This window comes from Saccopteryx bilineata, chromosome 3 (genome assembly GCF_036850765.1).
Source record: "Saccopteryx bilineata isolate mSacBil1 chromosome 3, mSacBil1_pri_phased_curated, whole genome shotgun sequence".
NCBI classification, from domain to species: domain Eukaryota; kingdom Metazoa; phylum Chordata; class Mammalia; order Chiroptera; family Emballonuridae; genus Saccopteryx; species Saccopteryx bilineata.
In genome coordinates, this window is record NC_089492.1 from 48,906,358 (window position 1) to 48,922,857 (window position 16,500).

Consider the following 16,500-nt stretch of genomic DNA (forward strand, 5'->3'; position numbering starts at 1 on the left):
GAGAATGTTTGGGAAAACTTTAGTGCTCTTTAGTGTCCATGAATTTGGTTTGTTGGTTTGAGAACTTCATGTCACTTTAATGGGGAATTATTATATGCCAGACAAGGCACTGAAATGAATTATAGTCCCTGGTCTCAGTGAAATCAAAATTGATAAATGAGTGCAATGCTATTTGATGCTGTGAGAGGTCTGGACAATTGGTTTAGGACCAGACTTTTTGGCAGAGAACATGGAGGTTTAGAGTGGAAGTGAAATTTGATGTGCAGGGAGAGTAAGAATTTGTCAGGCAAGAACATGGAAGAAAGGCTGAGGGAAGTGTGGAGGTATGAGAGGACTTGGGCTGGTCAGGTATGTGAGCATAATGGCAAAAGTGACTAAAGAAACTCCAGGAGTTCTTTCTCTTTTAAAATGGTCTGGCAGGTGCTAAGAATCTGGGCTAATTTTCAGAAGCACCAAAAGTGTCATGACATCTAAGTGGCAAAGACATTGTTCATTCCAAAGAAGGTAACAGATATCTACAAGGAAATAAAGGGTTTTTCCAGTCAGTGTAACTTTTACCATATACTTTCTTTTTCTTTTTTCTTTTTTTTTCTGTATTTTTCTGAAGTGAGAAATGGGGAAGCAGAGACAGATTCCCACATGTGCCATACTGGGATCCACCTGGCATGCCCACCAGGGGGCGATGCTCTGCCCATCTGGGCTGTTGCTCCATTGCTCCATTGCAACCAGAGCCATTCTAGCGCCTGAGGTAGAGGCCATGGAGCCATCCTCAGCGCCTGGGGCAACTTTGCTCCAATGGAGCCTTGGCCACAGGATAGGAAGAGAGAGATAGAGAGGAAGAAGAGGGGGAAGGGTGGAGAAACAGATGTGTGCTTCTCCTGTGTGCCCTAGCCAGGAATTGAACCTGGGACTTCTACATGCCTGGCCAATGCTCTACCACTGAACCAACTGGCCAGAGCCTACCATATAATTTCTTATTCTGTTGTCCTGCACATCCAATCTTTCAAAAGTTAAGATTTTGGCCCTGGCCACTTGGCTTAGTGGTAGAGCGTCTGCCTGGCATGTGGATGTCCCAGGTTTGATTCCCAGCCAGGGCATACAAGAGAAGCAAACATTTGCTTCTCCACCCCTCCCCCTCTCCTTTCTATCTATCTCTCTCTTCCCCTCCTGCAGCCAAGGCTCTACTGGAGCAGAGTTGGCCTGGGCATTGAGGATGGTTCCATGACCTTCACCTCAGGAGCTAGAATGGCTTCGGTTGCAATGGAGCAATGGAGCAATGGAGCAACAACCCAGATGGGCAGAGCATCGCCCCCTGGTGGGCTTGCCATGGTCAGATGCATGCAGGAGTCTGTCTCTTCCTTCCCACTTCTCACTTCAGAAAAAAAAAAAAAGTTAGAGATTTTGTGGCTAGCCTTGTGCTAAATACCTATGAGTTTCAAAATCCTCAACATTATAACTTCAGTTGCTTACCCTTGCAGGAAGTCACCTTAGAAAATAAACAAATATATATAAATATATATATATATTTATATAAATAGTTTAATTTTTAAGCTTCACAGTAATGTTAATTACTTAACAGACTGTCATAGGTTATTCTAATTTTATCAATAGATAATCTCTAAATAAAATCAAACTTACTGTACATGTCAATTAGACTCCACTTGTGTTTCATTTTTGAAAGTGTATTCCATGTAATAAACTTAAATGCATGGAATACAACTAGAGGCACAGAATCAGTTCTTACTTTTCTGTAACTATTCCAGGTGGTAAGTGCCCATTGTCAAGTACTTTTTGTTCTCCAAGGGGCCATTTTCAGTTTTATTTGGCAATCAGAAGACGATGCTACTGAAGCCTATGAAATGATGGGCAGAATAAAAACACTGACTGCTGCACTTGTTTTCAAATAATAAGTCATAAGTCATTAGAACTGCATTAGACCTTGGAGAGTTAATTCAGCCCCTCACTTTATATTGTTGAGTACAAAATGATGTCACAATACCTTTCTAAAATACAACATTACCCTGACACACAAACTCTTTTAAGATCCAACACAAATAGAATTTTCCCAATAATGCCTTGGGTTTCAGTCATTCGCTAATACATAAAATAGTTATTAAGTGTTTATTGAGTGCATGGCCAGGGAAAACATCAGTGAATACAACTGGCAAGGTCTTATGCATTCATAGATTTGTGTTATGGTAGAAAAAAAAAAGACCATTAAACAAGTAACAATTTAATAAAGCATAGTAACAGCAGGATGATGTGAGACTGGCAACCACATTACGTGAAAGCCATGGTCAACCCTGCTTCTGGATGGTCATCATAAACCTTCCTTTCCTTCATTAGTGCTTAGATGGTTTAATAGAATACATTAAAATTATGGTACAGTTGAATTTTACATTTATCTTCTAAAGTTTTGATAGCTGAAAAGAGTGCTATGTCTCCCATTTTCTCACAGAAAAAATATAGAAATATTAAAAACAGCTTGAGAATTGAAGCCTTTTGGAGAAAGCAGGGGGTTGGATTAAAATGTATGTTAGAAGCAGGCATGCCAGACTAAGCTGACAATGTCATTTACATAGCAGGAGAGTAGAGACACCTCCCAGAGGGGCTGAAAGGTCCTTTAGCAAAGAAGTACTGTGCAATGACAGTGTGTGTAAATAGGGTTGACTCTTGGAATGTGCCAAGAGAACTTGGGTAGTGTTTAGTATTTGGAAATTCTGGGGCTTTTGAGCACTGAGGTGGAATGCTTAGGTCGTCACTCTGCCTAAGGATGGCTGAAGTAGAAGAGAAAACATGTCCTGAGTGGAGGGAATGTGGGCAATGCTGAGTTGGGACCAGCAAACTTCCCTTCTCCACCATGGCCTCTGGATAGCAGAAGCTCTCCCAGGGATCAAGGTGCTGCATGGGGCTGGTGGGCTAATCTCCCACCATCACTACTGTCTTGGCATAGTCTCACCTCCTCTGACTGCCCCTCTCTTCTGGAGCAGCTTGTGTGTGTCCTAAAGCCCTAGAACTGGAGACTCCACCAAACCACTCCCTTTCTCTCATTCCCTCCTGCTGAAAACCATAATCTTGCAGGCAGACAATGAAGATAGAGCAACTATTCAGAAAAATGCGTGGCTTGGGAGACTCAGGACATGTCCCAACTGCACCTGCAGGTTTCCTTTCCTGGGGCCGCTGGGCACTGGCTGCACTGCACCTGCCGCAGGCCAGCTCATTGCCTTTCAGTCACATACCTGGTGCTGGGTGTGCAGGCCCTGGCCTGTTCCACATCCTGTCTGCCTGTGATGGTATCTCCTGCACTCCACTCACTTCTCAACAGGCCCTGTAAACCAAGGCTGTCGCTCTTATAGTCACCTTTTGATTTCCCCTAATAATATGGCTATGAAAAAAAAAGATCACCTTATTTGCCTCTTGCTCCCTGCCATAGTCCATGGTGAGACCTTGCTTGCTTTTATCCAATGTCAATTTCTTTTCTTATTTTCCTCATTATGGTTTTTAAGAAGCAGACTAATCTGATCTATATTAGTTCAAGTTGTGTGTGATCCAGGTGAGAAATAAAACTAATCATTCATGGAAATAGGAATTTGTTAGGATTATAAGACTCCTTTGAGGGAGTGGCTAGTTCTTTTCTATCAGAATTACCACAAACATTTTGGAAAGCCAAATGCTATTTGCTGCTTTACCTTGAACATTTTAATTATTTTTTGAGCTCTAAAAGACATCTACAGGGATGGGTTTGCTCTGAAAGTCAAGAAGAGATACACTAAGGAATAAGCGGTGGTACAAAACTCACAAGCAGTAAGCACTGATGAAAGATTTAGCAGGAAATGTATTCTAATGCACAGATGGTCTGCCCCCTGTGAGCTCTATTGACTATTTGACTCCTTAACAAAGGTTTCATGAGATGGTTTTCAATCATATGGCTACTGTGATTTGTAATTCAGTGCTGGAACAATGAGAAGATACTGCTGTTATTATTGGCACTTAGTAAGTTCTTTGACCAAAACACTGATTGAAATAGACTTCAATGACAGGAGTTTAAAATCTGGTTTCCTGATTTACTGGAATTTTTTACTTAGGCATTTGTATTTTCTTCAAACTATATTTTGTGTAGGACTGGAAGAAAACTGTCCCCTGCAAGGATAATTGGCAGTTGGGGACTATAAATGGAGGTTGATGATGCAGGAAGAAAAGAGTGTGAAAGTGCACTTCAGGTAAAGTAGGAGGAAGAAGGTCCCATATTTTATCCCTTTATTCATATGTTCCTTCTCCTGACAACCTCTCACCCAGGTAACTGTGTGTGTGTGTGGCTGGCCCATGTAACAGGGGCAGTGTAGGCTGATGAGGCAGGTGGAGATGAAAATAAACAAGAGAATGTGTGTCTTAAGGGGAGGGATATTTTCTTTAGGGATTAAATCAAGGCATGAGTAAATGGCAAGCCACCAATTACCGAGGATAAGGGCCACACTGTTCAGCACCCAAAGGATGTCAGTGACTGTGTGGATATAATGTCACACCAATGGGATTTCTGGCATGTCTTCAGCACTTCCCATGTTGCTCCTGAGGTTTCCATGACTCTGTCCAAGCCTGTGAACACCTCATTCTTTTGATGTGAGTATTAAGGTAAAATCTCCTTTAAATATTAGATTTACTAGCTGACCCTTGTGACATTATCAGTTTCATTCCTTCCCAATCTATAAATATAAATCCATTATCTTCTCAGCCATCCAGGACTGCTGCTTTCTTAGGCTATCTTCATGTAGTCTGATGAGGAAAATAATGCCTCCTATTGGAGGACTCAGTCTAACAAGCCCTTATCCTTACTCTGTTTTACCAAATTATCTGACTGCAAAAAGATCATTTCCAATTATTTTTTTTCTTTGGGCATGGGTAAAGTTATGTTAATGTTTATTTATTTTTAATTTATTTTTATTTAGACAATTAAATTTATCAAGTGACATTGGTCAACCAGAGTACATAGATTTAGAGAAAACATGTTAATGTTTAAATTAAAACAGCTCCCATATTTTGTTATTGTTGCATTGATTTTGTTCTTGTAGGATTTAGGGCAATTAATCAAACTTAGTTTTTATTTCTCCTGGCCAATTAAGTGATTTCTTCTGTAATGTGTGATGTATTTGTAAAGAATTTGCTATATGCTTAAAGTCATTTTTCAGCTTCAAAACCAGTTGGTTGGTCTCCAGGGTACCTAGAGATGAGTTTCTCACACATACCAAAATGTCACTGTAGGATTCAGTGAAATGAGGGTTCTGAGACTCTGCATTCTAACCAGCTCCCCATGGGCTGGTGCTATGCAGTGAGCAGTGAAGGACTGCAGCTGCTCTGCAGCCAAAAGAGTTGTCAGTACATCTGAATTAAGCTCCCAGAGAGAAGGGAGCTCTTTGTTAAAGCATGGACCTCCCTACAGCAGCACCCAGTCCTGACGTTGAGGTGTTTACTCTGTGTTCTTCTATCATGCTTGCTCACTTCCACCAACTACTTGTCATTCACATTACAATCAGAAGAAAAGTTTGAGCCCAAACCAGGCAATCTATTCCTAACTGCTGCTTCTTATCTTCCCTTTCCCCCAGATTTATCAAGCTGGGCTCTGTGCCATGAGAACTGGATGCATTGGGACACCACTGTGAGCAAGGTGGCCCCTTGCAGCCCCCTACAGAGCCCTAAATCTGGTTTGTTTATTATTCCTGGAACATGGGCTTAGCTGTTTCCCCCTCCTGTCTATCAGAAGTGGCAGAACTAGAATAAAGGTAAAACACATCTCATTTTTTTTGTTTTGCTATACTACCCACCTGGCAATTCCTAGATAAGAGTGAGGTTCATGCTGTTCTCCCTCTTTTCTCACCATTTCCTTTTTACCCTCTTGCCTCTCCTCTTCTTTCTTCTCTTTACTTTCCCTATCTCCCTCCTTATTTCCCTCTGATTCATCTAGTTTGATATTATTCATGAAAGGACAGCTGTATATGCTTATATATGGACTCCTAAAGTGATTATAATTATAGTCCATATCATAGCAGGGCTTTCACTGTTAAATTTTTCAAGGTTATGGTTTTATTCTAAGCAGAAAAATTTAAGGAAATAACTTAGTATGACCACATAGAATTTGTGTGGTCTAATTGACTGAAGTTTCACTTTTCCTTCCTCTCAGCTATTGACATTAGACAGCCAGTTTACTAACCTGCACCTGCAGCCTTCATTATTGGGAGCAGAACTGCTTTGAAGATTGACCTTAAGGACTCAGTTTTGGGGGGCAGCCGTTGGCTTAAAAGTTATAGTAAAAGTCCTCAGAGGCATATATATCTGTTGCCTAAAAACTCAAGACTGTATCCAGCTCATCTTTATTATCTGAGCTCCACATGGGGTCTTTAAGCATCTCTGATGGAATGGTCAACAATGTAAGAGATCATCTCCTTCAGGCAGGAGCAAAAGACCATATGCACACATCCGGACACTTATAGGCAAAATCTGCAAGTAAGTGCAAAATCAGGTGGGGCAGAGAGTTACTGGGAGTAAGTTTGAGTTCATGTGTTTGTATACACATACACAGAACCATAACTTAAACTAGGACCAGATAAAAAAATGTACTAAAACTCACATAGCAATAGATTGCAATTTAGAGATTAGGTATACATATAGGAAAGGATTCCTTTAAGTAGGCTGTGTGTTCTTCTAGCATACAATTTTTGTAAGGAGAAGTCCCCTAGATGCTCGATGAATTGGGATTTAGATTTGACTAATAGCATCCTATGAAAGAAAAACATTTTATTCTTAGCTGAGATTTGTTTTTGTTTTGTTTTGTTTGTTTGTTTGTTTGTTTTTTGCAGATAAGGTATTTTGCCTTGTATAGTGAAGACTGTCTTAATCATCTCCTCACAGCAGCTGAACTGTACCTGCCTTGCTCCTTCCAGGCATACCTACTCAGGTCGTTGACCCTTGGAAGCTTTCCAGTCCTGCTCAGGGATTGGAACAGACTGGCAGGCAGTGACACTGAGCCTCTTCTGAATGTTTTAAAGGGTAACCAAGGGAGCATGATATTACAGCTCTTCTTGGGAAGGTGATAATAAATAAGAAGGCAGGTCCAAAATCCAGAAAAGCAGTCAAAGCACATGAACTTTACATAATAAATCAGCTTCATGTAATAATTATAAGAACTAACATTTATTGAGTATCCATTATATGCTAGGCACCATTCTAAGTGCTTACAATCTATTCACTTGTCTTCACAACCTTATGTGGTAGATATTCTCATGCCGCTGCCCCCCCCCCCCCATGAACTGCAGTTGTGTAAAGTGAGACACAGAATGGTTAAGGCACCTTACTGGGGCTACATACACAGTCTGTGGTGAGACCAGAGCACCAGTCCTGTCTGACTGCAGAGCCCACCTCTAACCCTGGCCATGCTGTCTCTTCAATGCAAAGGCTGATGGGGGTACTGTATGTCTATGGATTCTGAAGAAGGGCATCCCTTTCCTGGAATGGTGCTAAGGAGTTCTTGCTCAATGGAGTTCCTGCTCAGTGCATGTGTTTGACCCTGATGGATGCAGCTGTGAAGGCAGAGGCAAAAGTTTCGGAGGCCCTCCTGCTCATAAAGGCAGCAAGCAGCATCTTTGCTGTTGGTGGCAAGGAGGCAGTGGTGGGGGTGGTATTTGCTGTCCTTACCCACATGGAGCTAGGAGACAAAATAATTCCACCACCACTAGTTTCCTGTGCTCAAGGAACAAACAAAACACTCACCACCCCAACTCTCTCTGGGTTCTGGGGTTCTGTTTTAAATTGTTCTATATTATGATTTTGTACTATAACTATTCACACCTCCACACCCCAACACTTTACAAAGCAGGGCCCTCCCCTTTCAATATATGGAGGGATTTATATTTTTGCATTCTTCTCCATGAAGCAACAGGTCCTGACAGGGCATGCGGTCGGAGCAGCCGCCTGCATGCCTCAGGCAGACTGAGGCAGGCCAAGAATGAAAGGGGGAGGCGCAGGGTGGCCAGAATCCAGTCACCTGAGAAAGAAAGAATTCAACCGGGAATAATCCTTCACCCTCTTCACATGGGTGCATCTCTCCCCACTCTGTCCGTATGCTGTCTGTTCTCCAGGAGCTCCAAATGCCTGAATGTTACAGGGAAGATCCAAGCAAACATACAGAGCCTCCCCCAGCATGTGGCTTCACAGGACATCTGTATCTGCTGATAAGCTTGGACAGCCCCATCTCCTCTTGTCCTGGTGGCTTCCTCTGTCAAGCTTTCCAGCTGTTCCTCCACACATCCTCCTCGTCCTTTTCCTCTGGCCTGTTTCCAGCTATAGTGCTCTGGGCTGTGCCATCAACTGTACTGTCTTTGGGGTACTATTTTGATGGCATCAGATTGTTTTTGCTGTCTTCTATTTCTGTTTTAGAGCCTTCTTCATGCCACAGAATTTCATTTTATGGATCCCTAAATCTTTTCCTTGGTTCACCATTCAGTCACAGTATAATTCCTCACATTTATGCCCATTCCTCCTTATTCCTTTGATTACAGTTATTGCTACAGCAACTACTATAACCTTGAGTTAAATTTATAAAATAGAATATATCATCATAGTTTTCACATCCTAATTCCTATATACTCTATTACCCTATTTTTAAATGGAGTAGGGGGAGCTCCCCTTGACCAAGTATTGGGAGCTTACAAAAGACACAAGGATCCATGTCTTTCTCTTGTTTCTAGCTGAACACAATAGTGGCTTATTTCCAAAACTTTCTTTGAGTACAGCTCATGAGAGGGCCTAAGAAGTCCTTTAGCAAAGAAACACTGAATACCCACAGTGTGTGCGAAACTGTGTTGGATCCTGAGATATGCCAAGAGAACATGACTAGCATTTGGAAGTTTTGGGGCTTTCGAGCACTGAGGTGGAATGCTTAGGTAGTCACTCTGCCTAAGGATGGCTGAAGTAGAAGGAAAAACATGTCCTGAGTGGAGGGTATGTGGGCAGTGCTGAGTTGGGACCAGCAAACTTCCCTTCTCTACTATGGCCTCTGGATAGCAGAAGCTCTCCCAGAGATCAAGGTGCTGCATGGGGCTGGTGGGCTAATCTCCCACCATCACTACTGCCTTGGCATAGTCTCACCTCCTCTGTCTGCCCCTCTCTTCTGGAGCAGCTTGTGTGTGTCCTAAAGCCCTAGAACTGGAGACTCCACCAAACCACTCCCTTTCTCTCATCCCCTGCTGCTGAAAACCATAATCTTGCAGGCAGACAATGAAGATAGGGCAACTATTCAGAAAAATGCGTGGCTTGGGAGACTCAGGACATGTCCCAACTGCACCTGCAGGTTTCCTTTCCTGGGGCCGCTGGGCACTGGCTGCACTGCACCTGCCGCAGGCCAGCTCCTTGCCTTTCAGTCACATACCTGGTACTGGGCGTGCAGGCCCTGGCCTGTTCCACATCCTGTCTGCCTGTGATGATATCTCCTGCACTCCACTCGCTTCTCAACAGGCCCTGTAAACCAAGGCTGTCGCTCTTATATTTGCCATTTGATTTTCTACAATAAATATATGAAAAGAGAGAAAAGCACCTCCCTTTTATATTTTTCTGTTTTCGTGATTTAAAAAATTCATGCCTTAACATGGCCCCTACTCAGTTAATCTTTTTCTTTTCCCTCATGCTTCTGACATCCTTTCCTCTCCTGATTCTCCTTTCCCTCCTCCTCTCCCCATTTCTCCTTCTCTCCCCTCCTTCTCTTCCTCATCTGAGACAACAGCAAATCTGATATTCTAAATTGTGTGCTCCTGAGATGTAGGGACTACATCCTGTTTTGCACTTTGCTTTCATAGCTTAGTGTATAGTATGCAGATATTGGGAGTAGAAGCACGTGTACATAATGCATAAATCCAGACAGGATGATATCCAGGGCCTTTGGAAATAAAAATGGTGCACACATTAACATTTCCTAGTTAATGTCTGACTGTAATTCCTAAGGCTGACGTGTTCTTTCCTGCATTTATATGAATCAAAATAGAGTATTAAATAATATTTAGAAACTCAAAGAGGCAGACTGTTTTGTACTTAGTCAAATTTACACTATCCAATTTAAGAACACAGCAAGCAGACCAGAGTATGAGTTTGGTTAGTTGGAGCTCAAATAAGTTGGATGCAAGTCTCTTTTTATTTAATGGGATTTTAGACATTTGTACTTTCAGAAAGAACATGCATTTTATTAATTTCTCTTTATTATTTAAACACCTTACAGCCAGCATAACAAATACATTGTCTTGTTAAGAATGTGATTAATCAGAACCTTAGTCATTTGCTTTAGAATTAGTGGTATATTCATGGAATTAATCATTCAAGGAGCTCTAGTATGTCTGTTAAATAGTGCTGTGTGTATTCTGTGAGTTTTAGATGATGGAGATGTGTATGTGTGTGCATGCATGTATTAATACTAAGAGTGTAACATTCATGGAACTTCTACTGATATTTACAATGAAGTTTTATCCTAGTTTTTTAAGGTTCATTTCTCTAAGTTAGATTATTAAAGATATTTCTTGATATATCCTTCAACTTTAACTGGCTAAGTAACTTAAGCAATATTGTACACATAGTCACATGAAAGAACCCAGAAGCCAAGATGTTTTATTTCCAGTTTTGATATTTTTATTTAATTATTATATATGAGATCCTATTGAGAACACAAACTTACTCCAAAACAGAGCATACATTTTCCTGTTTAATGTATAATATCTATATTAATCTACATATTTATATCATAGTTTACAAAATGGTATCATAGACATTATCTCATTTAATTCTAATAAAAACCCTGTGAGATGAAGGCACAGAGTAAATATTATTACCATTTTCACATGCAATGTAATTTTTGAAATATTTTATAGACTATAAATAGGGTGACCATACATTCTGCTTTGTCTGGGACAATCCCACATCACTTTGTCCTGATATAATTATTAGAACCCAGTTTGGATGACAGATACTATGGTCCTTACCAATGTATAAATCACTTTCACTTATATTAGGCTTTCAAAGTTCATGTGGTCTGTGCAAGGCAATGTGATAATGCATGACAATGAGACTGTAAGAACTACAAACTGGTTAGAGCAGAGGTCAGGAAACTTTTTGGCTGAGAGAGCCATGAACACCACATATTTTAAAATGTATCATAATTCCGTGAGAGTCATACAATGACCCGCATATGTTATGCATTATTCAATAAAAAAATTGGTGTTGTCCCGAAGGACAGCTGTGACTGGCTCCAGCCACCTGCAACCATGAACATGAGCGGTAGGAAATAAATGGATTGTAATACATGAGAATGTTTTATGTTTTTAACGTTATTATTATTATTTTTTTAAAGCTTAGTTTTTAATTTTTATTTATTCATTTTAGAGAGGAGAGGGGGAGAGAGAGAGAGAGAGAGAGAGAGAGAGAGAGAGAGAGGAGAGACAGAGAGAGAGAAGGGGGAGGAGCTGGAAGCATCAACTCCCATATGTGCCTTGACCAGGCAAGCCCAGGGTTTCGAACCGGCGACCTCAGCATTTCCAAGTTGACGCTTTATCCACAGCACCACCACAGGTTAGGCCTATTATTTTTTTATTAACGATTTTTCTGCGAGCCAGATGCAGCCATCAAAAGAGCCACATCTGGCTCACGAGCCATAGGTTCCCGACCCCTGGGTTAAAGACCTGGGCTGCAAATCCACAGTATAGCTCTATTAGCTGTATACCCTTAGGCTAATTACTGTCAACTAGTAAGTGCCATATAATCATTTTTTATGTTTGCTGTTTGATCAATTGGCAATTTATCATTGGCATCTTCTTCTTGTCCAGACAGAAGTCTTTTTCTAACACTGCCCAAGATGGCCCAATGAAACATCTCTTGTTCTTACCCATTTGAGGAGTCCAGTCCTATTTCTCCTTCCTGAAGAACTTCTGCCATTCTTTTCATAAACTAGCAGTGACCTCAGGTTTTGTGCTTGGTTGACATACATCTAACTTTTGCCTCATGCTGTCCTTGGTATCATAAAGTCTGACAGCTTGGCTACTATTCATGAACATCTAGACTCCCAGCAAAGCAAACCTTCAGCCTAATTTCATATTGATATTGATACCAAACATGGATGCTTTAACTTTCCAACTGGAAACTTCAACTAAAGAAAGTTTTAAAATCCCAAGGTGTTTATGATAAGAAGAGTGCCCTGGAAATTAACTATAATTATCTCATTCATATACACATATATTATATAGCACTGCCAGGTAGTATTGAAGGGGCAATTTGTAGATTCTTCAGGAAGTTGGAGCTCTCAATTACTCCAAGCCTCAGAGGGTATGTATAGCAAAAAAAAACATTGCTTTAGAAAAGGTCTCTAGTGAACTTTATCTCTAATGAACAGAATTTTAGTTATAGAACTAGATGAGGTCTGAATCTTAGCTTTGGCTCTTTACCATGATGAGACATTGAGGAAGATTCTTGATATTCTTAAACTCCAATCTTCTCAATCTGGAGGATGAAACTGTTAAGTAATGTTTACATTTACCTCTTAGGATATTTGTTAGAAAAGAGTGAGATAATGAATGTCGTATTTAGCATAATACCTGGAACAAAAGTGTTCATTGGATTTTTTTAAATTTTATTTATTTATTTATTTTAATTTTTATTTTATTTATTCATTTTAGAGAGGAGAGAGAGAAGGAGAGAGAGACAGAGAGAGAGACAGGGGGGAGGAGCTGGAAGCATCATCTCCCATATGTGCCTTGACCAGGCAAGCCCAGGGTTTCGAACCTGCGACCTCAGCATTTCCAGGTCGACGCTTTATCCACTGCGCCACCACAGGTCAGGCTCATTGGATTTTTGTAGAATGTATTATAGAGATTATGGGGATTGTTTTATTCTACTTTATGGCTCTAATGTCTGTCTGAAGGATGCATTAAGGAAGACTTGACCAAATTGTTTTAATTAATCTGAACTGACCTGTGCTGGGGAGCTAATTGCTTCTACCAGGAGGCAGTGACTCAAATTCTAGATGCCACTTATAGAGAGAACTTGTCAATTCTTCTGCAGAAGTGCAGGCCATTCTTATTTTCAGGCTCACTGTTGCCTAGCTCTAAGATGTGGTGTCCCTTTGGTCCACATAAAGACTTTGGATATGGGATCAGAACACAGGAATGAGCAACTCGGGTTAAGGGGAAGACGGCCTGTGTTTTACCCAATTTATTCAAATGCCTTTTAGATTGACAAACTTCTTACCCAGGGAGCTCTCTGTCAGTCTGGTTGGACCACATAATAGGGTCAGTGTGAGCTGACCAAGCAGGAGGAAGTGAAAATAAACAAGAGAATGTGTGTCTTAGGGGTAGAAATATATTCTGACAGATTAGGTAGGCAGCATGAGGTGCACAGAAAGCCACAAATTACCAGTGATGGAACTATGAGTAGTTAACTGCATAGGGTAATGATACTCTGATAAAGACATTTTAAATGTAAAAGCATGCTTGGTTTCACTCAGAATGTTTTACTGTTAGACTTCTTTCCTTTTTTGCTCCCCCTGTAAACTGAAAAGTTTCCTTCAGATATATTTCATGAGAAGAGGGCTTTGACTTGCTTGGCTGGATTCAGATAGCTCCTCCTTCAGTGGCAATTGAGACTGGAAACACTCAAGAGATCATCTGTTTTACTCAAACAGAAAGGGTGGCTGCCATACCAGAAAAGACAAATATATTACTTCTACTTCTTTTTGAACTGTTACCAGCCAATCATCATTATTTGATAAATTATAATTAACATATGTATTGGATAAAGTTTTATTTTATTTTGTATCTTTCATAATTTCTCCATATCAAATGCAATTCACACTCTTCCTTTGTCATACTTGGTAAGAATTGAGCATCAGTTAGGATGACTATGGGGGAATGAGGGGATAATTCTGTGAAGAAATGGACACTGATAAAATACATTAGAGATGGACAAGCTAAAGAGCAGTTCAGAGAAACCTTTTCCAAACATATTCTATTGTAATTCCCTTTAGCAATATCCTTTAATTAAAAATAATATAACTTTTGGGGGGACGGAAGGTGAAGAAGGGCAGGAAAGAGACTGTCACAGTGATAAGTGATGACAGAACTGTCACATAGTATAGAGTCCTCATTGTACTACATAAACAAGGTGAAAGCAGGGCAACTGACCTAGATATATTAGCCCTCATGGAAGAACAAGGTAGAAACGTAAGGAAAGTTTTGGATGATTTTATAACACAGGCAACTGTTGGCCTGGTTTCTTACAAGTGCAATCTTGTACCCAAATATATTTGCCGGTTAAGAATGCAGGATTGCCAGTTTGCAGTGGCAGTTCTTAAATCCTGTAGTTAAAAAAAGTACTTGATTGTTTCTCAAACAGAATCCCTCCATGCTGCTTGCAGGGTGATATTCACCTCTTCCAAAGGGGTCTGGCTTGCTTTCTGCTGGTTCTCCCAGAGCACTAGAGGAGAAGGGGAAGCCACAACTTTGAGAAGTCAGTGAGAGCAAGGCTACACTCAATCCTCCAAATTATATTTGTTCATCCATTGTCCTAAACCAGCTGCCTCACAGGCAGGCAAACACTAGGCTGAACAATGTTGGCTGTACTGAGAGGGAGGAGCAGTCAGGGCAAGCCTGGCAGCGTGAGGCAAGAGGCTGCTGCTGAGCTCAGAATAAAAGGACAGTGCTCTTCTTTGAAGGTAGTCTGTACTCAGATAACCCTTCTATTAAGTTGAGTGAGTTTTTAGTGTTAAAACCATTTATGAGTTGCTATAGTAGTGAAATGAACAGATTCAGAAATCTAGATATACTAGCAGAAGGAAATGACTTGGGGCAGATTATCATGAGGAAAAGCTGGAGGTGGGTGTTCTATACATACAGGAAAGCTTGTGACAGAGCTCAAGAGTTCTTGTGGTCAAGTACTGACATCATCTTAAGTTTTACTAAAATTTTTCAAAAAATTTTTTAAAGATTTTTTTTTTAGTTTGAAATAATATCATGTAATAAACTATGGTTATTCACATGGAAGTTAATTTTTTTGAATTGTATACTTTATTGATTTTAATTTATTGTGTTAAAAGTTTAGGTAAGACAAATAAAATAAGTTTTTTAAATGATAAATTAAAATCATGGTCAATTTTGATTCATTATACTAGCAAAGAAGTTAAAAGAGAGAATGCATCATATGGAAAAGAATTGGCATTTTTATGCATCAGGCACAGTAGGCCTTTCTGGAGGGTAATATGGTAACCTATGCCAGAAATCTCAAAATTATACTGGCCCCTAACTCAAATTCTTACTTTTATAAAACTCTTATAAAACCCAAGTAACCATTAATTTATGTGAAAAAAATTATCTATAAGAATAGTTCATTTTTAGAAATTATTTATTTATAATAGCAAAAATGCGAGAACAATTAAAATATCAATGACAAGGAAGTGGTTTAATGAAGTGTATAGTAATGGGACACCAGGCACCTATTACAAGTGAGGCTGTAGACAAATATCTAATGCCAGAGAAAATATTCATGAGATAGTGGTATATAAAATAAGCAGCTGACAAAAAGCATTTTCAATATGATCACCTAAATATATATAAGTATACTTAGAAATGCCTTAGAATCTGAAAGACTCCACCCCAGAATTTTAATGAATAATTTAATTTTATTTGTTTAATTTTTTTATTATTTTTTATTTTTTAGCTAGAAAGACAGAGAGAGCCAGATAATGACAGATAGGGACAGACAGACAGGAAAGGAGAGAGCTGAGAAGAGTCAAGTCTTTGTTGGAGCACCTTAGTTGTTCATTGACTTCTTTCTCATTTGTGCCTTGACTAGGGTGGGTCCAGCAGAAAGAGTGACCCCTTGCTCAAACCAGTGACCTTGGACTCAAGCCAGTGACCTTGGGCTTCAAGCCAGTGATCTTTGGGCTCAAGCCAGCGACCTTGGAGTTTTAAACCTGGGTCCTCTGTGTCCCAGGCCAAAGCTCTATCCACTGCGCCACTGCCTGGCAGGTTTATTGTTTAATTTCTAAACTTCTGAAATATTTTTTAGTGAATCTATTGCTTTGTAATCAGAAAAATAAAATTAAAATTTTAAAAATTGTGTATTGCATTATTTGCATTATTTATACATACTCAAAATTAAAAAATTGCATCAAAGTCTATCTATCATATAAAACAAACTAAAATTATAAGAAAGTACTTGAATAATAAAATATTTTTATTTCTTGGAATTACTTATTTCACTTATTTGTATCTGTCCATTTTTTTTACATAATGTATTCTTTTACTAATCTTAATTATGTAAATATTATTGAGAATGTTCAAACCATAGTAAAACAAGTTTGTAGGATTGTTCCAAGTAATTTGGCTGCATATCAGTGTATTAAGAGCTTATTAAAACTTATGGATATTGTAATGACTATGTTGATAGGTAGATACTGTTACACTGTTAGGTAAATACTGTTAGAGT